The sequence below is a fragment of the Triturus cristatus genome, chromosome 6, assembly GCF_964204655.1.
Source record: "Triturus cristatus chromosome 6, aTriCri1.1, whole genome shotgun sequence".
NCBI lineage: Eukaryota > Metazoa > Chordata > Amphibia > Caudata > Salamandridae > Triturus > Triturus cristatus.
The window spans coordinates 1,787,905,350-1,787,930,361 of record NC_140589.1 but is presented as its reverse complement, the minus strand read 5'-3'; the positions used below and the strand labels follow the sequence as shown (position 1 = coordinate 1,787,930,361).

General features: G+C 44.1%; 1 long non-coding RNA gene across 1 annotated transcript in view; it reads right to left on the bottom strand.

Moving 5' to 3' along the window:
• Window positions 1-25,012, bottom strand: part of LOC146822005 (uncharacterized) — an 87,877-nt gene that overhangs the window by 49,310 nt on the left and 13,555 nt on the right. Inside the window, exons 2-3 of the long non-coding RNA XR_014962800.1 lie at window positions 18,339-18,590; window positions 16,766-16,911 (exon numbers count right to left, since the gene is read on the bottom strand). This is a non-coding gene — a long non-coding RNA (uncharacterized LOC146822005). The remainder of the gene's footprint in view (window positions 1-16,765; window positions 16,912-18,338; window positions 18,591-25,012) is intronic.

Genomic DNA, 25,012 nt, shown 5'->3' with positions numbered 1-25,012 from the left:
GTGGGAAGCAAAACAAATTCATTACCTAGGACTTTATTGGCGACACTACAGATCAGCTTTTTTCATCCTTAAAAGACAGCAATAATGGCATCCAAAATAGACAGCACTGAATGGAAACACGCAGAGGAACGAGACTAGAGAAGAATGTGTTAAGATGTAAAAAGACATTGGAAGAAGCAATGTACGGAGGAGCAGGAAGGTCAAAGGAAGTTGGGATGGAAGAGGATGCAAAGACGGGACTCGAAAAAGAAGTAAACAGAGAAATACATGGAATACATGGAAAAAGTAGTACAAGAGAAAGACGTGTGGAAAGTGAAGAGGTAAACGAGAGATGAGAATGTAAAGAATGAGGAAAGGGAAGAGGACAAGGTGAGCTGATGAGGATGCAAAGGTGAAGCGATGTACAGTACTGCATGGACTGGAGTGAAAAGAGAAACAAGCTATGGCAACTTTTGCGGCCGCGAAAGTGATCGCAATCGCGATTACGATCGCGTGCAACGGAGGGCGCGCGTGCACGTTCACGTGCACTGTAGCTTTAGGCCACGGCAACACTTTGAAAAAGCCTGTTTACAAAATGTCTCGGCCAGATCAGCGCAAGCGCTGGATCAGCCGAGACCTAATGACTAGCCATTTTCTATATGCAGAATGCATCACACACAGATCTAATGTACCCCAATGATATGTCGCAGACCATGTCAACTTAACAGGTCAGTTGAGACATATATGATATGGAGTAGCAACCACTGCTTGAGCACCTAATATTATATTAACACACACACACACCCTGCTCTTAAGGCACATCTAGGCCCATCGCAGGTAAAAAGACACAATACCCTACAGCACACAGTGATATAGCTCCACAACTCATTGCGTGCTGCAGCACTCATTTGTACCTCTGGCCCCAGATAATGCAGAGGGTACCTATTATGCACACCCTCAGTTAATATTGTCATATCAGTATCATAGAATGTGTCTTCTCCTCTGCTACATTATCCATGTTGTTGGAGGTGGGTGCAACAGTGTAGCAGGATGGTCGAGGATCATGCTTGGAGATGAGGCCAACTCATAGCAAATATGAAATGGCTACCTCCACTTCCCTGTATAGAAGGGGGTTGGACGTGCTGCTCCCTACTAATGAAGGACAAAATCCAGAAACACATGTATGGGCCTGAATCACAAAAGGCTTCCGCACTCGGAGGAGTCACCTTGTGAATCTGTCTTGACTGCAAATAATCCCTCGTTACTGAGGTGCCTCCACATCTAGTGTGCAGACCATTTGTGTATCAGGCCCTATGTGTCTAGAGATAAACAGCACTACCTGCCCCAAAACACTGCAGGCAACTTTGATGGATACAGAATTAGTGAACTAGAATTAGTACCAAGATGAAAAGGGACAAACTGTGTTTGGATGTGATGTAGTGTGTTCCCAAACCCTCTTCCCTTCCAAAATTGAAGTTCATCCCCTTTTTTAAACATTTTAAGCACACTTTTCACATATAACTCCGCATACAGAATATGACAAACAGGAAATAAACAGCAGGAAGTCCATAATAGGAAGCTAATGGCAGCCTTTTTTCTGCAGTTCATCGTCATCAGCTATCAAGATCCTCTGCCATCCTGCTGCTCTGTGTACCTAATCTGTCCCCAACATGGCTGAGGGACTAGGCATCCCCTTTCAGCGAGTCTGAATTGAACATCTTAGTAGAGGGGGGGCTTGATATGTTCCCTCAGCTTTATGGGACACTAAGGATGAGCTGAGCATAGCACCGTGCAACTAAATGTGGGCAGACATCGCAGCACGCTGCAGTGCAGTGGGTGTTTACCATCGGTGGGTCAAGATGTGTAAAAAGCGCTGGGAGGACCTGCGATGCTGGGCTCATATTATAGCCCAGGAACTATTGAGCCAGTCCTCCCAACCACATGTATGTAGGATCCACTTAAGCTCACTGTACTGGAGGGTCCTGAGAACATCCAGGCCAACCCTCCATGCTCAGCTAGAGAAGCATGAGCAGCAGAGACATGGTAAGCGCATGAAGTGCTGTATGTGTCTGGTAGTATGATGTGAGTGGTAAAAGAGATATTACTTCAACTTAATGTGGCCAATTTTACCCGATGTGCAAATTGGTTACTGTATTTATGAGGTCTATGTTTCCTTAGAGCAATTTAAAGGCAGATTTATGAGAGCATTCTGGGACTTGTAGTGTGCAAATCCAAACTGGGCTACATTTCACTCAGAGTTGCATTTTAATCAACAAATGCACATACAAATGAATTACTAGTCTACAAAGAACCTCACACATGTTGTACCCAATGATAGTAGGTGTATGACTGTCCAGACTACACATTTCCTGGTACTCCTGGATCTAATTGTAGGTGTGAATATATACACCCTAACTGTGTCTTATCCCCAAATGTAAATTTCTACATGGGCAGATAAACATGTTTCAAATTGAAGAACCCCACATCAAACTAATGCAGAAAGGGAGGGTTAATAAATACTGAAGAGGATACAGAGCAAACCTGAGCCAGATGTCAGTGTGTGTAATATCATGACATTGGAGTGAAAATAAATCATAGTATTGGGTTCCAAATTCATCCGATTGCTTAGTGAGGTCATAGGGTTACAACATCAGCACTTGCTTTATTTTGTTGTGATTTCTTCAGTGATTACTACACCAACTACATATTTTTCTGCCTTCTATTTTAGTGGAGCCGTCTGGCCAAGGGACATCCACCCAGAGCCAGGGGCAGGCGAGTGGAACCTCTGCTCAGAGGTGGGTACCAGTGCTCAATGCCATCACCAAGGAGGAGGAGGGAGGTGAAGAACAAGGCAGGGGGAAGTGCACCCACCAAGAGCAAACCAACAACACCATCAGACCATGTGGAAGGAGCGGACATTGAAGTTGGGGACATTGAGGGGGACTCCACCTTCCAGGATAGGGAAAATAGTGGGTCTCCCCCTGGTCCAGAAGAGTTGGAATTTGATGTGGGGTCCCCAAGGTAGGTGTCATTGCCATCTTTGCCTGACAATAACCCCTCCTTAACTTCTGAGACCCCAATTCCATTGGTGCCTCTACCTGGACTCCCTGCCACAACTAACCCCACATGGACGTGCCCAGAAGAGCTGAGGGAGACACCTGCCCCTGACACCCCACCTCCCTCTTGTTCATCCAGTCACTTTGAAGCTTCTCACTCACCTACAAAGCTCTACATAACAAAGGACCAACATACCTGAACCACCACCTCACATTCAACGTACTTGCTAGACAATTCCGATCCTCACAATTCACCCTCACCTCCGTCCCCAGCATCCACAAGATCAGAACCAGAGGAAGTTTGTTCTCCTACCTCACCGCCAAAACCTGGAACACCCTGCCCCACACCTCAGGCAATCCGCGTCGCTGACCCACTCCAGGAAGGAACTCAAGACCTGGCTCTTCAAATGATCCTCCACCCAGTCCGACCAGCAGCCCCCTCCCCAAAAACCTTGAGACCCTCACAGGTGAATAGCCACGCTTTACCAGTCCATGATTGATTGATTGACCCCTCCATGTACTGTCATAGGTCATTCCTCAGGCTGCATCCAAGGAACTGGTGATGGTATCTGAGATTGAGGAAAATGTGTACTCTTAGGTCTTACAGAAGATCCGAGATGAACTCTGTATGCTCCGAGAGGCACAATCCTTTCCGAGCTTACAGGAGGTCTGTGAGGAACTCCGTATGTTCCGAGAGACACAGTCCTGGTATATGGCTCAACTTAGTGCCTCCATTACTTCCTTGAGTGCAGCCCCATTGTCTGTGTTGAAATGAAATGAAATGAAAGAGGCATTTGTATAGCGCATGGCTACCTGGGAGCATCGCAGCGCTGGGCGATACTAGAGAGAGAGGAACAGAACTTTAGGGAAAGAGAATAGTCTTTAATTGTTTGCGAAAGGCGAGGTGATTTGATTCCTTGAGAAGGAACAATGGCAGAGAGTTCCAGAGATAGGCAGCGTTATACGAGAACAGCCGACCTCCACTTCTGGCTTTCTTGATCCTAGGGACCTCAACTAGATAGAGCTCATCCAATTGCAGTTTCCTTTTGGCCTTGTATGGGCAAATCATGGCTGAATTTATTGGTGGCCCAATCCCTTGCAGGGATTTGTGGACAACGCAAAGGGCCTTGAAACTGATTCTTTCTTTCACTGGAAGCCAATGAAGGGAGTGAAGTGCAGGTTCTGCTGAATGGCGATTGGAAAATCCCATCATCAGTCTGGCAGCACAATTTTGTACCGTCTGAAGTTTCGGGACTACAGCAATTGGAGCACCCAAATATAAAGCGTTGCCATAGTCTATCCTGGACAGTATGAGCGATTGGACTAATACTTTTTTAGCTTGAAAGGGAAGGAGGGGAAGCACTTTGTGGGCCATTCTGAGCAGGCCGTAGCAAGTGGCCTCAGTCTTTCTGGCCTGCACCTTAAAGTTTAAGTTCTGATCTAACCAGATGCCCAAGCTCTTTATCTCGGTCTTTGGGACCGGTGCAGGGCCCATGCAGGCTAGCCACATAGTGCTGGATTTAAAATTTAGAGGATTGCCCATGATCATAAGTTCAGTTTTTTAACCATTGAGCTTGAGGTGTGACATACCCATCCACTTAGAAACTTTTTCAAGACATAGGTGTAGTCCTTTAGACCTCTGATCTGCATGATTCAATGCTACGACCAGTTGGGTGTCATCAGCGTACGTCACCATGTGGATCCAAAATGGGGCTACAACGTCCGCCAGCGGGGCCATATAAACGTTGAAAAGAGTTGGGGGGCTCCACACTGTAAGGGGAAGGGCTTTGAAACCTTTTCATCCTCGAATACTTGAAAGAATCTCCCCTCCAGAAATTAACGCAGCCATTGAAGCGCGGTACCAGTTACTCCGGTGCTCCTGAGACGGTGAACCAAAATACAGTGGTTCACTGTGTCAAAGGCCGCGCTTAAGTCGAGGAGTATGATGGCTGAAGACCCACCTGAATCCAGAATCTTTCTGCATTCTTCCTCCACAGCTAACAGAGCAGTTTCAGTGCTCTGTCGCAGGCGGAATCCTGTTTGGGAGGGATGGAGCAAGTCGTGTGACTCAAGAAAGCCAGACAACATCTGGTTTTTGTATTTCACCGTGATTTTGCTGATCCCTGGAAGAAGAAATATGGAGCGATAATTGGCCAGATCTGCAGGGTCCAGGTTGGGTTTCTTCAGTAGCGTTTTCACCATAGCCCTTTTCCAATTGGTGGGGACTATTCCAGTAGAAAGTGAGGCGTTACTCAGGGAAGTGATAATAGGGGCAATTATGGGTGCTACCAGTTTCAGGACCTTTGGTGGTGCCGGGTCCCTAGGTGACGCACTTTTAACCACGGACAACAAAGGGAGTACTGATTTCTGGAGAAGAGGTGGAAAATCCTCCAATGAATGTTTAATTACCTGCGGACCCAGATCCGTGAGCATGCCAGTAGAATCACGTTCACCGTCGGTCTGGGGAAGGCGTTTAAGAATATTCTGTACCTTAGCAGAGAAGTACTCTGCCTGTTCATTGCAGCGCTGACCCGAGGTGTCTGGTACAACAGGAGGAGTGGGGGCATAAAGCAGTTTTTTTGATAATGAGGAAGGTTTCTTTAGGGGATTTGGCTGCTAGCAAGATTTCTTCCTCGTAATAGGAGGCCTGGGCTTTTTTTATTACTACCTTATAAACGGCAATAGCCGCCCTATATTCCAACTTCTTGTTAGCTGAGAAATCTTTCCTCCAACTTCTTTCCAGTGCTTTACAACGCTGTTTTAAAGTGAGTAGTTTGGGAGAGAAGCAGGGGGACTTATGGGATCCACTAGTCTTTTTTATCGATGTTTTAGGGAGTACTACATTCAATGAGCCTTCTTTCCAGTTACTAAAATTATCATTAGCTGGACAAAGTAGGTACAGTGGTGTGAGAGGATAATTTAAGCTTACAATGAGGGCATCTTTCAGGGAACTTTTTGGGCTGGACAGAGTGAGTACATGCTGCTCTCAGAGTGCTATTAAGTTGTTTGAGCTGTAAGCTGGAGTAGGGGGAAAAGATGCAGGGGTTCTGGCCCGTGGGCCCGGTCGGGCACGGACGGGCGCAGACGGGCTTGACTTAGACACCTTTATGCGTGAGGGCCCGGCGTCAGGATCAGCCGCTCGAGCGCTGACCCGGCGTCAAAAGTGCAAATGCGGAAATAAACAAAATACCCCTCTATTCCCAAGAGCATTGACCACAGCTCTTTACAATTCGGTGGTAGCAGGTAGGAACAATTTTAAAACTATTAAAAACAGTGACCGACAGCAGCAGTATGGATTAAAAACAATGTGACCGGTAGAACCACTCTCAATCAATGAGTGTTCTGCCTCCCGTCTCTAATCAGCCCAGCGCGGTCGCGTCATCAGCTCCTTTATGCATGAAGGTCCAGCGTCTGGATCAGCCGCTAGAGCGCTGACCCGGCGTCAAAAGTGCAAATGCGGAGATAAACAAAATACCCCTCTACCCTCAAGAGCATTGAACACAGCTCTTTACAATTCGGTGGTAGCAGGTAGGAACAATTTTAAAACTATTAAAAACAGTGACCGATAGCAGCAGTATGGATTAAAAACAAAGTGACCGGTAGAACCACTCTCAATCAACGAGTGTTCTGCCTCCCGTCTCTAATCAGCCCAGCGCGGTCGCGTCATCGTTGTGCTTGAGGACCCGGCGTTGGAATCAGCCGCTAAAGCGCTGACCCGTCATCAAAAGTGCAAAGGCGGAGATAAACAAAATACCCCTCGACCCCCAAGAGCATTGAAGACAGCTCTTTGCAATTCGGTGGTAGCAGGTAGGAACAATTTTAAAACTAATAAAATCAGTGACCGATAGCAGCAGTATGGATTAAAAACAATATGACGAGTAGAACCACTCTCAATCAACGAGTGTTCTGCCTCCCGTCTCTAATCAGCCCAGCGCGGTCGCGTCATCGTTGTGCTTGAGGACCCGGCGTTGGAATCAGCCGCTAGAGCGCTGACCCGACGTCAAAAGTGCAAATGCAGAGATAAACAAAATACCCCTCTACCCCCAAGATCATTGAACACAGCTCTTTACAATTCGGTGGTAGCAGGTAGGAACAATTTAAAAACTATTAAAAACAGTGACAGATAGCAGCAGAATGGATTAAAAACCATGTGACCGGTAGAACCATGTAGTAATCTGTTAAATCAGATTACGTTTATTCTTATTTACCTATCTTTCACAATTATGTATGCTTATGTATGATGTACCTGGTTGGAGTGTTCTACTGGTGCTTAGTTATTATAGAATGTTAGTGGGACACTCTTGAGTTGGTGTCTGTTGGAGTTGGCTGCTTCCAAGCTTTCTCCTCTCCCATGTAACTACAAATAAACTACTCAAGACAACTACTGCATCCTGCTTGCTTAATACAAACCACTCTCACTCAACAAATGTTCTGCCTCCCGTCTCTAGTCAGTGCCCTCCAGTAGTCATGTATCCTCATGCGTCTACCCTCTCTGCTTCACCAACAATCTCTTGTGTTGCTCACTCCCGTGAGGTGTCTGGTCCAGCACCGGCCAGCAAAGAGGAGGCTACAGGTGCAGAGGACTTGAACATTGTTGTGTTGGACAATGAGGATCACCAGTGACTAGACTTTGGTTGGACTTGAGACTTTTTTTTGGTCTACCCCTTGTATATAAACAGATTCCCTGATGCTTCCTGATGTGTTTTATTTCTCCCTTCCAGATCGAAGGTGATTTTTTTTCTTATTACTATATTCTCCGATAAAATATCTAAAAATTGCCATCTCTGTGTTGTATGTTTTATTGTGTTTGCTGGATTACAACTATTGACGTTTCATTGGTAGGTGTTTAGCTATGCTTTCAACATGATACTTTTGTAGATAGATGGTTCTACTACTATACATGTCTTACACACAATTAGCAAAACATATGTGGCCTACCACAAGATGAGCCAAATGGCCATCATCAACTAGGACTCAGCTCAATACAAATGTGGAAAATATATTTTATTTACAAGGTGTTTTGAAAACATATATTAGAGTGATCATGGGGGATCTCTCTTGTGACTTCGCAATTGTGGTGGTGAGGATCTCTGCATGTGTGTTTACCGTGTGGGTGCCCATGTGAGGGTGTGTGTGGTGCATATTCCTGGCCACGTGGGGAGGTGCCCGGACAGAGGCTGATGGTGGCAGTACAGGTGGAGGAGGTGCCTGGAGAAGGGGTGATGGTGGATGTACAGGTGGAGGAGGTGCCTGGTTATGCAGTAGGGGGCAAGTGCAAGGGTGGTGGTGGCTGTGAAGATTGGTGGGGGGCCGTTGCAGGTTGTGGTACAGGTTTGTGGATGTAATGTGCTGCAGGTAGATGCGTTGACCTTGAAGAGAAACTTTAGATAAGTTTCAGCATGCCTTCCATCATCTTCATGGCCAAGGCATAATATCTTGTACTCACTTCTCTATGGATGGATGTGATGCCATTATTCTTCTTGGACATGTCTTGTCAAGATCCATCCATCTTGTCCAACATCTGAGTCAGCCTGTCCAACACATGTGGGATTTGGCGCATGTCCTGCAGTATACCTGACATGTCTGACAGAGTAGCCCCTACGGCACGAATGTCCTGCCTCACATTAGCCTGCTGTTGGAAGAACTCCTCCTCCCACTGGCCACAATGACCTTTGGGTAGCCCACTCTACTGAACCTGGCTCCTCGTATGTGTAGCAGAAGATACGGTCCCTGATCCAGCAGCTTGAGAAGGAAGTGACACCATACTTAATGTTATGCATGAATTATATGCAAACATGCACAGTAGGGAACATTTTACACATCAACTACAGATGGTATGCCAAAGTAGCTAAATCTGCTAATGTCCTTCCCCAAGGATTTTGTTACTGTGGATGATTTTGGAATCCATAGTCTACAACACTATATGGCATGCTTACCTGACGGACGGGTGCTCGCGGGTTTGACTGATGCAGCCAGAATTTCTCCAAAAACCTCGGGACTGTGCTTTCTGCTGATCTGGGTAAATCCTGTCAGTAGCTGTAATGAGGCATACATGTCCATATACAAGTACACAGGATGATAGCAATGAGTTTATATGTATATGTCATTGGTATTGACCAGTCATGTGCAATTTACGGCCAGGGTGCAGCATGTGGCCCTCCTGACCATTACATGTGCCCCCCTGGTCACCAGCAGCAGTGGGCAGCAGCTCATTCAACACAGCACTGACATCAACTAGTTATCTCATTGACAAGCAAATGTGTATTAGAAGGTTGCCGATAGTTGAAGGAAGGAGGTAAATAGGGTGAACTGCACCACCTACCTTTTGATGCACCTTCATTGTTAGGGCCATCATGCATCATGAGAATAATGTGGTCTCTCCAAAATTCTAAAGGAGTGTACCTCAACATGCAGAGGTCTAGTCCAGCACACGTCCTGAACTCATATATTGACCAGTTCACTAATGTGTAAATATGGAAGAAGAGGAGGCGAGCTAACACTAAATATTTGGTTAGGATAACACAATTGTTGCAAGCAGAGAAGCTGACATGATCACTGCCTTTACTGATTTTAGGTTGTGCAGTTCAGCCACCAGATGTACTCCAGGATCATGGTGGTCTCCTCAGAATAGTTTTTCTTCCTCCTCAGTTGTAGCATTGTTGAGAAGGGGCACAGAGCAGGCAAACAAAGACTCTGTGTGGCCAAACCAGGGGATTGATTGTGTGCTGCTTTTTTATTTGGTTTGTTGTGCAGGTCTTGCAGGCGGTATCAGTTGTCTATAGGTGTATGATATGGCACTTCCCCCGCCTCAAGTGCAGAGATTCCGTTTGAAGAATCTTCACAAAACGTTCCCAAAAAAAAGGTCATCCACCTCATCTCCTTTGTGCAAAGTTTGGGGTGATCTGTAAAGTTGGGGCCAAAAAAACTGAGGGTCCCAAAATCCCCATGCATTCTCCAAAGACATCTTTAATATGGGCTACAACAAAAACTGCTAAATGGAGTGACGCCAAATTTGGCAGGAAGATAGATCTTGGTGCACAGATTGTGCTTTTTGTGATTTGGTGTAAATCTGTTCAGTTGTTTCTGAGAAATTTAGGATAAAAAATAATTGCCAGAGCCTGTGATTAATCAAGAGGCACGTTTTTCCCTTGAGCCTTCACACTAAAGCAGGTGCCTTCTGCAAGTACCGCAAGAGTGAGCACTCTGACCAGCTGGCTGTAGGAATTTTGGAAATTAAATAGCCGCTATTAGTGTTTACTGTGAATAATTTCAGGTATTGTGGGAATTAAACAAAAAAGCTATATAAGAGGGCAGCAGAATGACATCCTGTCCCTCCTAGATTTGGAGAGGAGGTCTCTAAGGGATAACAACTGTGATGAAAATAAATGTACAGTGTTTTAAAAAGAAATTACAATCTTGTGGAACTCTTGCGGGATTGTGAAATGTTAAGTAGATGAGTTTTCAATACACTCTACCAGTATGAATGCATATTGTGGCCCTTGGTATTGAGAGGAATAGTGTAAGACATAAGTACAGTTATGAGTAGGGTAATTCATTTTTTTTTTAATGTTACGATCTTGCAGGACTCTCACAGAATCGTGAAAAATATGAAGGAGAAGGTGATCTTTGAATTGGGAAGAGTTGCGAGGAGAGTAAATGTTCTTACAAAACCCTACAATACACACCCATCATTACAGAGAGAGGTTTCAGCAGAGAGGCCAGTCCCTGCACACATGCTACTATGCACATTCATCATCGGAGAGAGGTCTGAAAGGAGAGGCCAATCCCTCCCCACACCCTACTATGCATACACGCCATCTGAGAGAGATGTCTGAAAGGAGAGGCCAGTCCCTCCCCACACCCTGCTATACATGAGAGCAGCTTCAGGATTGGTCGCAGGGCAGACTGGGAGCCTATGCCTGCGACAAGAAGAGCAGAAGAGGGCAATGCGGTCGGGTGCAGGTAAATCTTTTTATCATTATTAAATATTTTTTTGCGGTCCCATGACCCCTATGCCCCTCCTCCCGCCCGCCCACCGTGCCACTCGTCCACAACACTGGCCGCTACTGAGAGAGGCCAGTCCCTCCCCACACCCTACTATACATATCCGTCATCTGAGAGAGAGGCTGAAAGGAGAAGCCAGTCCCTCCACACAACCTACTACACACACCCGTCATCTGAGAGAGAGGACTAAAAGGAGAAGCCAGACCCTCGCCACACACTACTACGCCCACCCATCATTACAGAGAGCGGAGTCTGAAAAGAGGGGCGAGTCCCTCTCCACACCCTACTACGTACAACCATCATCTGAGATCTTGGAAATATCTGGTTCTGAACTAAAAAAACACAGAAATTCACCAGTTCTAGTTAGCAGCAATGACTATAATTTATGCCCCCCATCATCCATGACAGGGGTCTGAAAGGAGAGGTCAGCCCCTTCCGTACCCTACTAAACACACCTGTCATATTAAAGAGAGGTCTGAAAGGAGAGGCCAGTCCTTCCCTGCATCCTAAAAGGCACACCCATCATCTGAGAGAGAGGTCTGAAAGGAAAGGCCTGTCCATCCCCACACCCTACTATGTACACCCATCATCTGAGGGAGGGATCTGACAGGAGAGGCCAGTCCCTCTTCACTCCATGCTATGCACACCCGTCATCCAAGAGAAGCGTCTACATATGTTTATCACATCGTGGAGGGGTTTTAGTGGAGAGGTTACTCCCGTCCTATACTCTAATACATACATTCAACACCCTGGGGAAAGCTGTCAGCAGAAAGGCCAGTTCCTGCACACACCCAACTAAGCACACCTGTTATCCTATTATCCTAGAGGAAGGGCTTCGTGGAGAGATCAGTATCTCTCTACACCCTAGTTTGCACTTCCGTTATTACAGAGAGGTCTCAGCGGAGAGGCCAGTCACTCCCCACACCATGTAAGCACACTGGCAGGAGGTCGGCTTTACGTATGCAAATAAAATTTAACCTAAAATTAAAATAAATCTAGAAATTCACCGAAAAAAACAAAGGTTAAAGTAAAGTTATAGTTAGGTGAATTTGTATGTGACAACATTAATGTTTTGTACTAAAAAATACACAGACATTTATTCAGCAGTTATAGTTAGTAGCACTAACTATAACTTGCACCCTATAATGACATTCTCTACTTTTATATTGGCGATCCCTTGAGAATTTCAGAGACACTTGAAAGCCCAGCTGCCAAAGTATACAATTATTTCTTACCCTTAATTTCTTGAAAACTACTGAACGGATTTACACCAAATCTAGCTTTCTGCAGCTTTTTCTATAGCCTTGTCTAAAGAAGTCTACGGAAAATGCATGTGGAATTTGTATTTTGGGACCCTCTGTTTTTTCTCAGGCCCCCGCTTGTCGGATCACACCAAAATTTCCAGGAAGCAGGTGAGGTGGATGAACTTTTTTTGCAAAGGTTTGTGAAGAATCATCAAACGGGGCTACATTTATTTGCAAACCAAAAAACACTCTTTCTATGGAAAAGCAGACGTAACTATAACTACCTCGGGCGACCACCACCTTAGACCCATTTTGGCCAAAGCCTTGATCACATGACTAGGAACATTGTGAATAATCACCCTAACTGGTGCATAGACATCAAAGAAGAACATCACTTTCTACTACTTGTACATGAAAAACTGTTCTGCCATCTTATGGTGGAGGCAAAATCAATAGTTGTAAATGCAAATAAATGTACTTAATGTCATGACATAATACACTGGAAGTCTTCAGTAGTGAAAATATGAAGGAGTCATAATACAAATGATATACTGGCAAATGACAAAACAAAAGGTGGACTATCCCCAAAAGGAAATATGTCATCGTTGTTTGACATAAATAAAGGGTAAAATGCCCTGAGATGCACATATCTCTAAACTTGTAGTGAGACAAATAGCATGTAGTTTTTTACATAAAGATTGCAAATGATTCTCAAGATTTCAATGTTAAGCTGTGTGTGTTTTACATGGATTGATAAATGTGGCAGCCCACACTTAAAATTCAATAGCTTTCCCCTTTACTGTTATTATTCACATGTAATGCACATTGTGGCTCTTCACCTACAACAAAGACTCTTCTGCAGAACGCGTTATGAGTGAGAAACAGGAGTCACATCTCACTTTATTGAATGGCATTTCTCTTCTTCCCAGAGGATTTCATCCCACTGGGGGATGCAGGAAATTTAATACCAGTCGATTGCACCATCCTAATCTCATCCCTAGAGGCGCCAATCACAAAACAAATATCTATTTGCCACCAGCAATAAAGAGACAATTTTCAACGTTATGTATGGATTGTTTTATCCCCTGATGACCCACTGGCAGAACATCTGTATCATTCTCCTCTACCGTCTATTAATACCGCGTGGGTGTTTGCAGAGGCGCGCGGCGGTAAACCCATTACCGAACACCAGCGATGGGACATAGCAATGAAGGCAGATCCTCTTGGAAGGGCATCTCATTCTGGAACTGTCATATCTGATAGCACAGCATCACTCACCGCCTTCCCAAAGGGGTCTTCCACAGACTGCTGAACCTCAGCTCACTGGGCGAGGAGAAATGCTGTCTCTGATAACTTCATCTCTTCTCAGCCTGTGAGCAGCCGGGGTGACTGCAGGCATCTAAGGTCTCTGTCAGTCACTGTGCCATATAGAGCTGCTCACAGGTATAATTGTATCTTCACCCATCGACGGATGACCCCGCATACACCCAAAACTGCCCTAATAGCCGACTTACAACTCAACCTAATGCTATTTTAATACAATTATTTGTCTGCTTTGGGTACTCAGTAGACAGTCTTTCTATTGGCTGAAAAATGTAGTTTTTTACTAGGGCAGACAGGTTTCTAGCTCTCCAGCCAAAAAGCATCCCTTTCCGCATACTCCTATTTCGCGTTGTACATTTAATAATATTTTCTTTATTGCATAAAACGAAAGCAAATAAATAATTGCTGTTCTAACTAGACTTGTACTGTAGATTATTCTAAAATAAATGGTTTACATGGACATAGAATCCATTTTCAGATTCATATGTGTGAAAATATATGTGCTATCAAAAGTACACGTTTTATCTGCACGGCAGTTCTTATGCACATAAATAAATGTAGAATATTAAAAATGTAAGTGTGCAAATAGTACATGTCTTTTTATGTGGATGCTCACTATTTACCAAGTTTATTTTCTGATAAGCATAGGTATATTTTTAATTCAACACCGCTCCAGATCATATTTTTTCCCGGGCTCTGGATCCGATAAATCCCAACATCAAAAGTTTGGCTTAAAAAAAAAAAACACAATCCTTCCCAGTGATGACGTTCCTTTAACCCGATCGAAGCGCCCGTCGGCCAACGGCCGTCGCGAGCACTACATCCGTAGTGCTGCACATGTCCTTTGGCCGACGCGGCCCCGCCCACGCAAGAATTTACCCGCACCGCGGCGGATTTTATGCCGCGGTCAACGGGTTAATGGCAACAGCGCAAAACTCACGCCGCTATTTGGAGAAAAGTTCTCCTTGGTCTCAGGTCAAAGAGCACACACCCCCAGAATCAATTTAAACTATTATTAAACAAGTGCAATAACACAAAGAACGGACAATCACTAGCAATTCATTATACGCCCACAACTGGGTGCCAGGTTAAGCTGTTAGGGCACACGCCATGGTTTACATTCAGGGTCACTTTCCGCAAACACTGAGGCCCTCATTTACGGTATTTTGGTGTAGGGCAGCGCAGCAAGTCACCTTGATGCGCTGCCCTATGCCGAAGTGAGAGGGCAGGAATGCACTGTATGAATGCAATACGGCGCAATCCTGTCCTTTCTCCCTGCACTGGTTCCATTTGGGCAGCCTAGTGCCAACGTAGGCACCCTTTCACCATGGTAAAAGGGTGCCTCCGCTGCATGCAGAATTGTTCCTGTGCAAGAAGGAGCACCTTCCTGCACAGAAACAATCCCTTACTATGTGTGCTGCAGGATGCAGCACACATAGAAAGGGGCAAAAACTAGGAGAAATAAAGATATTTCTCTCGGTTACGCCTCACCTCGGAAGGTGTAAGGATTTAATGCTTCCCCAGGTTTACAGAATTATGTAATCTGGGGCAGTGTCAAAATCCGTAGATGTTACATGGAAACACCCATCGCAACGCCCATGGAACGACTCCAGTGCGCATAGTCAACGACGCAGCGATTTGAGCTGCGTCGCCATACTACTCAAAGCCAAGCAAAGGTAATTTTGCGTGGCTTCACAAATCTGATTCGGAGCCCTGCATCATGCATGTACCACTTTACGTGGTGCAAAGTGACGCAAGGCTCTCATAAATAACCCCCTGAAGGTGGGGGGAACCGAAAAAATGGGCTGATGAAACATGTTAATATGGGCATACAACCCTTGACACAACTCAAATTAACAATATTTGAAAATAATATAATGTCAATATAAAACAAGCATTGGCATAGCCAATAGGTCTCGCCTTTGGGACCTTATAAGTATTTAGTTATCCGGCACAATATCCTTGGTGCAACAACATCAAGTGTTGCATGGTTAAACACTTATAAGGTCCCAAAGGCGAGACCTATTGGCTATGCCAGTGCTTGTTTTCCGTACTGCAGAGACAGCAGGCACATCGATGTGCACGTGCTCACACTGCTCACTTCTCACTAGTGGAGAAGTTAAGGCATGACGTCATGCCAGGCGAACATTGTAGAGGAAGGGAAATCCTTTAAAGAGAGTCATTTTCTCTTGGGATCTCCCTTCTCTTTTTAAAACTCAGGAGCAGCAACATTGTTGTGGTGTCACCAGGGCTTTAAGTGGAAGCTTTTTCATTATTATATGCAAGCCATAGTTGCTGCTTATTTAGCTTATGCAACTAACAACCATTGGCAAGGCCAATATTCCTGACTTGTTGTAGTTATGATGTTACTTGTTGTATCATATATCTGTATGCACTGACAGAAACAGCAAAATACAAGTCAGGCTGCACACTATGCACTAAGCCACGCCCTTAATTACATTGGCCACGCCCGTTTGAGTGACCACCCAGTTTTTTCATCCCACTCAAAGCCCTGCTCTCAGACATCATACTTGTGAACACACTCCAAAGAACTGGAACACCACAGCATGTCCAGGTTACAGGGCAAAAAGCATGTCCAATTCTCAAGCCGAGTAGTCATACCCGTCCCCTACAACAGGACACATTGTTCTGCCCTGTTACACGGAATAAATGGAGCTGGGAACGGCAACAACATTGGGGCCGGAATTATCACCTCCTCCTGAAGCCTTAATGTAAAAACAAGCGGATTATACTAATTGGAGCTAAAAATGCCCTCTCACCCCCTAATGGCGGAGTCCAATAAGCAAAAAAACGCTATATTTTTTCCCCTCAGAAGTGCAGGAGATGGGAAGAGACTGACTCTGCCTCAGCTCCACAGGCCTCACAAGAGTGGTGCCAGGCTGTCTTGACCAGAGGCGTCGCAATCAGCGGTGCAGCAGGTGCAGTGGCACCATGACTGTGAGGTTTCGTCTGCACCTTAATTATGGATATTTTCAACTTCACCTTAATTATGGATATTTTCAACTTCCCAACTGGGAGCATGGGGCCTAATTAACATATTTAAATCTTGGGCCCTCGACAACCTGGCATCTCGCACTTCCCTTTCAGGCTGGCGCGCCTCTGATTGCGCATGCGCAAGTGTTCACTGATCGCACGTACTTGAAATTGATGTTTGCGCACACGAGCACGTCATTCAGCAGAAATAATTTCCGCTCCTTGGACTTGATCTGTTGCCCGCGTTCGCTGTACACAGTCTCCGTCAGCGTCTCGCAAAGAAGCAGCTGGCACGTGCCTGAAGTCAGCATCTGAGTTGGAAGGAATGGGGTGAGAAAAAGAAGTAAAACAGTGTGAAAAGGAAAAACGTGAGCCAAGAGGGACGGGAATCAAAAGAAGAGATGGCAAAGAAAGGTAGTTCGAAATTGAAGTAAACATGAGCATCAAAAACATGAAATTATGAAAGACAACGCAATGTAATTCACATGTTTATCAAGTAAATACAACGAGGGAAAGACACGGGAGAAGTAGACTGAAGAAACAAAGCAAAAGAAACAGAACAACAAAGGGTAAAGACAAAAGGATTTAGATCAAGAGCATGAACGAAAATAAGGGAGAAAGAAGAGGAGAATGGAGAAAAGAAAGTGAAAATGTGAGCTTGTTAAAGAAAACGGGATGAAACAAGTACAAAAAGATTTTTTTTTAAGTACAAGTAAGAGGAGATATACACAAGACCAAAAGCAAAATAGGTTGGAATTATAAGAGGTGATAAAGAAACAAGAGAAAGAGGAGGACATATAAACAGAACACGCATTGGCCGCATGCGCGGCGGGAGAAGCGGGAGTTGTGTGCGCGAACGGCCAATGCGGTCTTCCTCAGTGCTGCTGGCAGGCCTAGCGCATGGCGGCTGCGCGCATGCACGCTCACGTGCACGCAAGCGCTAGGCCAGCCAGCAGCACTTAAAAAACTCACATACAAAATGTCTCTCCGAGCTAGCGCATGTGCTGGGCTCAGCGAGAACTAAACAGTACACCCCCTCGTCTTGATGTCCCCATTAATATATTAAATAGTGTGTCAGGAAACCCAGGGGTACCAAATACCTCTACAGTAAGTGTCCCACTGTGTTATTACATGAACAGTAGTGTCAGAATGTGAAATGCCAAAAGTCTGTACCAAAGCACTATAGCATATTGATGTATTACGCATTAGGACCCTCGTAGTTCTGAGGTGGACCCTGAACAGGAACCATGTGATATCCTTGGAGGTGTTAGGATGTGGGTATGGGAAGTATGATGTAATGCGCAGTGTGTGAGTGAATTCTGGAAAATAAAGTAATGCTTAACCGCAGCTCCCATGTGGTGTGATCTATTCGGGGGCTCCAGGGCTGGGGAAGACACTATAACTGGCGATGAGTAGGGGATACGTGCCCAAGAAAACAAGACTGCTCTCCCTGAGAGTTTGGAATGGTACAGCAAACTGCTTGAGCATGCCACATGTGCCCAGAATCGATGCAACAACGTTTGCAACTGGCACATGAGGAATCAAGCCCTGCTCCAGCCCATACATGGCCACAGAAGAAATAGAAGTCCCTGCAGAAGAGCATATTCAAACGCCCATCAAAACCAACAGTGAGGTGGTCAACAGAATTTCTGTGTAGCGCCACGCATACAGAGCAATTAGTCAGACAAAGCAAGAAATAATGATAACGTCCACAGGGTGCAGGAAATAGAGAACTTACCATCACAAGCGATTTCAGCATACTGTGACCCATGCTCAGGCAAAAGGCTGATGCTTGCAGAAGTTGTCAGAGCCAGCCTGTACCACGATTGCCTGAGCGGCACGTACCAACACAATGGCGGCAGAAGGGAGAGGCAAATACAATGCAGCTGTGTTTCTGAAGCCACCACAGCCTTTCAACTCTTGTAATAAGTAGAACATTGGTGCCAGTTGGGCTGCGTGGTTCGAACCATTCGATGACTTCATTGATGCACTAGAGGAAAAAGATTACAAGAGCATAAAATATTTGAAAAACCTTGCAGGTGATGGAGTGAAAGAAATGCTAAAGCAAGTTTCACAAACTGATGCAACATCGTACCAAAAGTAAAAGAGGCGCTCAAAGCCAAGTTCAATCCAATGCCACATGTCAATTATGGAAGGTACATCTTCAACAAATCACAACGACAGGTTGGTGAAACAATGGATGAGTTTGTTGAAAGGCTTGATGCACTCAATCGAACTTTGCAAGTTCTGGGACGAAGAAGACATGCACCTCAGAGTCATCAATGGCTGCCTTTCAGATTCTTTTAGAAGGCACATGTTGAGAGAAACACACAGTCTAGAGAAAATGCTGATGTCTGCGAGAGCAGTAGAACAAGCAGAAGACAAGCTGCTAACATGGCAACAGGAACAGCACACAATGAATTTGTATTGACTGTCAAAAGCAATCACAAGCATTAACAAGATGCACATGTCGACATCTTCAAAGAAATCAAAGCTATGCTTCCGATGAATGATTTTGTTATCCCATGAAGGTAAATGTCCAGCCCTAGGACAAGTCTGCAAAGGTTGAGGAAAAGAGAACCATTTCATAACTGTGTGACGAGCCAAAATAAAATTAAGTGTATCACGACGGAAAGAAAAGTTGAATGCAAGAACATTTCAGAAGCACTGTCGCCACACCCACAAAACCAAAAAGCAATATCAGCTACGACAAGTAGAAACCAAGCAAAATCAATAGTCATCAAGTTCATCAAACAGGTTCTTCAACATCACTAATCACTACCGAGTACCAGCGAAGAAGATGGGTGTGCGCTGATGATATCTGCCAAAGGACGGTGTGCACCTGTGGGGTTAGCTGCCTGTAAAGAAGATCACAGTTCAAGGAAAACTCACTAAACAAAGAGACTAACTTAATTTAAACACTGTCCCAAAATCACATTGAATGTGAACGGTCACTTGATAACCTTCATCATAGACAATGGTGCGTCAATTAATATCATGCAAGAGGAAAGGTTTAACAGCCTATCTCCTGTGCCCTGCCTCACTCCGTCAGACATGAAGGTATACACCTGTCCTGCCTCTAAACCATTACAAAGCCGAGGGTCATTGACAGAGAAACAAAAAGACATCAGTGCAGGCCACCATTCATGTTCTAGAAGGGGCCCGTTTTGCGCATGCTTGCTCAGTTTTGCCTCCGCTGCTGACATGGGGTTGATATCCCTCAACTACAACCTCTGTGCTTAGTCTGAGATCATGAGCCAACTCCTGTCGCTGTTTCATGGCCTGGCAAAGCTCAAGAAAATGAAACTGCAGCCTCATATCAATAAAGACATGTGCCTTGTTGCTCAGCTGCACTGTAGAGTTGCTTTTCAACTACAAGAATCTGTAGAGAAAAAATGTGAAACAATTTTCAAACATGACATGCCATGGGTTTCGCCCATAGTAGCCGTACTGAAAAATGACAGTAGCAGAGCGGTGCGCATTTGTGTTGATATACACCAAGAAAACAAAGCAATTGGGAGGGAGAAACACCTTGGTCCACACATAGTGGATATGATCATGCAATTGAACCTGGACTGAATAAAGCATACCATAAACTTATCTGGAAGAGACCTGCAGGTATATTACTACTTTTTCAACTCATGTTGGTTTGTTCAGATACAAGAAACTTAGGGGCAGATTTACAAGCCCCTTGCGCCACTTTTGCGTCACTTTTCCATATTAAAAGTGACTCAAAAGTGGGGCAAGGGGCTTGTAAATCTTCCCCTTAGTTTTGGAGTACCTCTGGCTGCTGAGATATTTTGGGATGTTTTTCGCCGAGTAATCCAACCTGTAACACATGCATTCAATTACAGTGATGACATACTGGTTTTTAGGAAAACAAGAAAGAACACAACAAAGCTTATCAGTTTCTTGCTGATGCAGGTCACACTATGAATGCAGCAAACTGTGAGTTTCACAAAACCAAACCTAGGTTTTGGGCACATATTCTCTGATGAGGGAATGGCTCCAGACTCCGACAAGGTGCAGGCACTGACTGTCATCCACTTGCCCCCTCCCCTGCCCCAGAAGTTACCATGCTAAGATCCTTTTTAGGCATGGGCAGTTATTGCTCAAGATACATTTGCAACTGTGCTACAGTGAGTGCACCTTTAAGAGACTTGACAAAGCGAAATGTCCTGTTTCAGTGGTCTCCTCAATATGATCAGAGTTTGAAAGAAATAAAACATGCAACATATAGCAGATGGAGAAGTTTGTCCGGAACGCTGTATTACAAGCATAACACAGAGTGGCCAAAACTCAGGAAAGTCACAGTGGAATGTATCGCCTACCCCTATTGGTAATGTGAACTATGCTACTTTTAAAGTGTATGGTATACAGTCAGTGTTGCACACAATGCATGCTTTCTATACCTAAGGGAGTTGTATCTGTGATGGCACTACTGATGCCTGATATTCTCCTGAGCTATTTTGTACTTACTGTCAGGCCTCTAAAGGCATTGCAATTTATACAACAATATACGGGAAATTGAAACTTGGATGATGTCATGAGTGATGTCATCAATGATGTCATTTGAGATGTAATCAGTGATGTCATAAATGATGTCATAGAGCATGTCATGAGTGATGCCATATGTGAGGTCATAAGCAGTGTAAGGTGGGGTCGCAAGTTACTAACTATAACTGGTGAATTTCTAGCTATAACAAACCTTTAACCTTTGCTTTTTTCAGTGACTTTCCATGGTACAGTGTAGTTAACACATCCAGTGGCAGGGACTAATGGACCTTGTCTTTACCTAATGGTCTTGCTGCAGTAGTAGTGACTTCATTGAGCGCCCCAAATTACTGTGCAGATATGAAGAACATAATCAGAGTGAATAGGATCATGGTGGCACATCATGTGCTCATGTCAGCTGAACAGAATAAATAAACAAGTGCACACTCCTCCAGGCAGAGGCATTTGCTTTTTAGTGATCATCCCGTCCTGGGAATACTTATTCCTTTGCAAATGTTACCATGGCTGTTGCGTGTGTTGTTTCCAAATGTGAGTGACACTTCCAGAGATTCTTTGGCTGAAGGGGGCACACCCATAGTGCCCCTCTATGTGTATTGCATGTAACTGAGTGCATCATTTTTTTTGCCATTACATAAGTCAAGAGAAACAGTAAAATCTGTCTCTAGTGCAGACCTATGAACGTGGAGTCTAACGAGAGTGGAACTAAGAGCTGGATCACAGGTAAGAGTCTCGACCGAGCCTCATTCTAAGCCCCTTTCTCTGAGACTAACATACAGACTCTGAATGTGCCCTCAAACATTGCGACATTTTGGTTGTGACAGCACATTTCAAACAGTTAAAGGAAGAATGTTCACATTAAATATAACATCATTATGATGATTAATGTTCTAGAAACCACATACACACAGAGCATGTGGCCAACCTCTCCTCACTGAAACCTTTTTTAGAGGCCTGATTATATCTGTAACTAAAAGCTCAATTTTGAGTTTGACGGACAGGGTACACTGCCACAAATGTGGTGGAGTACCCTATCTACCAAGCTGATGGTCTGCCCACTCTAGTTAGAGTCATGTGGAGGGTCATATTTTCATTGAAGGTGATCCTTCAGGCTCTACTTGTGGAAAACCTTACACCCATGGCCCGAGAGACTTCGGGCTGTGGTTGCAAGTACATCAGACCGTCTACTCTATTTTGAATGGACAGTGGGATGTACTCCTCTTCATGACTTAGTAAAAGGATTGTGGTCTCGAAGAGAAAAAAAGAAAAATTACCTGCATACCCTAGGAGAAGAGATGCAAGGTGTCAGAGTCATTAGTTTTTGTTTTATAGAAGCAAACTTCCACTTTGGGAATTGCTTTTAAATAAAAAAATAAATTGCTGAGTGTACACATGAAATACGATTGTCACTCGGCAAATATTCAATGCCTCCACAAGTGCTGCTCCAGCCGCAGCCCCTTTGAAGCCATAGAGATCTCTAGTGTTTAGACAAAATATGAAGTTTAAAATACCGGAAGATATAAATATCAGAAATTAAATATTGTGAAACACAAATATTGTGATGCACAAATATCGTTCACAAGAATATCGTTATTTTGAGGGAAGTATTATTGATTTAAAGAATATTGATGTTTGTAATATTGCTTGCAGTAATGTAGTTGCTAAAAATATCATTTAAAAAAAATATATATTTTAATGTGTTTTAGGTGATATATTAATTTTATGTGTTACTATTGTTTCTATATATATTTTCTAAACATAGCTTGCCATTTTAAGTGATTTCGTTTTTTAATTTAATTATTAATAGTGATTGTATGGGTTGTTGGATTTGCAGGGGGAAAGGTTGGGAAGTTAATTAGGTAATAATTGATTATGTATTCTGTAATACATTTTATTTAATTGTATGATTGATATGTATTGTGTAAATTACATAATACCAATTTATTTTCGTTAAATGTTATTTACAGGCTGTTTATAGGGGAGAGGATGTGGCGCCGAAGCCAGAGCTGCCAACTTGATAGCTGGGGATTCAGGTTTGAGTCTCAGCGTTGGCGTAACATCCTGTGATTTTTGTGCCTGCCATAACCCATGGTGGAGGCATGGTAGCAGTCAGGGACTGCCGCACCAGTGGTCCAACTGCCCTGTTACAAGCACATCAGCCGACACTCACGGGGACCGCTGCAACCGCCAGGGTCCAATATACTTGGCAGTGCCACTGCCGTACTGCCAAGCATATAACAAATTTCCCCACCCCCGCCTTTTCATGACGGTGAGCCCATCATGAAAAGGCTAGCTGTGGGAAAACAAAGCGGGCCCTATAGGCCCCCCTTTTACCCATATCCACGGGGATGCATGCAGGGGGTCAAATGTTGTTCCCCTCATCGGCATGCACCCCCTTTCCTGCACAGCATGGACTGCACAGTCCATGCCATGCAGGAACAGCTTTAGGCGCTCCCATTGCATTGCCTTTCAATCGGCACTGCAAGGGGACAGCAGCACCGCCTGACTGCCAGACAACGTGGAAACTCGTAATCTGGTGGGCGTGGGGCAGTGGACTTTGGGGATCTGGGAGCAGGGCACTTGCGTGGCAGCCTGCACCCAGACCGCCAAAGTCATAATTAGGCCTTTAATCTCCCCTACCCATGAACAGCACCTGAATATCCGCACAGGTGATAAACCGCGCTATATAAATCTTCAAACTAAACTAAACAAAACTAGGGGTAGAGGGTGAGAAGTTAATTAAGTAATAATTATTTAACAATTATTCAATTGATTTTTAATTATGGAATGTGTATTTATTTTACAAATATTTTAGTTGCAGGATGCTAGGTTTGTGGGGTCTAGGGTGGGAAGTCAATTAAGTAATAATTAAGTAACAACTATTTTTATTAGTAAATTAATTATTCATTGTGAGCTGCTAGGTTTGTAAGGGTCTAAGTTGGGAATTTAATTAAGTATGAATTAATATTGAATAGGAAATATGTAAATTGAGTAATTGTGTTTTTTAATACATGTGTATATATATTTTAGTGCTAATTAATATTTTTTATATTAAGAGTTCAATTTCTTTCAACATTCATGGGGTTATTCACAGTGAAGCACTTTTCCTACTCATGCTTAGACTACAGTATGAATAGTAAAAGTAACCTCTTCACAGTTCAACACTTTCCCTACTGTTGCACTGTTTGGAGTAGTACATTTCACCTCTCTGAAATCCAATGCTTTCCATACAGTTGCACAGACTGGAGTGGGAATAGTAAATTTTACTCCTCCAAAATCAAACACTTTCTTTACGTTTTCTCTGTTTGGAGTGAGAATAGTACATTTAACCCCTTTTACATCCCACACTTTCTCTACTGTGGTGCTGGTAGGTGTGAGAATAGTAATTCTAACCTCTGTGAGATTTAATGCTTTCCCTAATGTTTTACAGACTGGAGTGAGAATACAAAATGTTAGCCCTCCGAAGTCTAACACTTTTGTGCTGTTGTGCTGTTTAGAGTGGGAATAGTACATTTTTCCCCTCTTAAATCCAATGATTTCCCTACTGTTGCACTGTTTGGAGTGAGAATAGTAAATGTAACCCCTTAGGAGTCCTGAACTTTCCTTACTGTTGTGTTGTTTGAAGTGAGAATAGTAAATGTAATCCCTCCGAAGTCCAATGCTTTCCCTAGTGTTGCACTGATTGGAGTGGCAATGGTACGTTTTACCCCTCTGAAGTCCATCACTTTCCCTAATGTGGTGCTTCTTGGAGTGTGAATAGTAAATGTAACCCCTCCGAAGTCTAATGCTTTCCCTACTGTTGTACAGACTGATGTGGGAATACTAAATTTTAACCATCCAACACTTTTCTTACTGTTGCACCGTTTGGAGTGGGAATAGTAAATGTAACATCTCAAATGT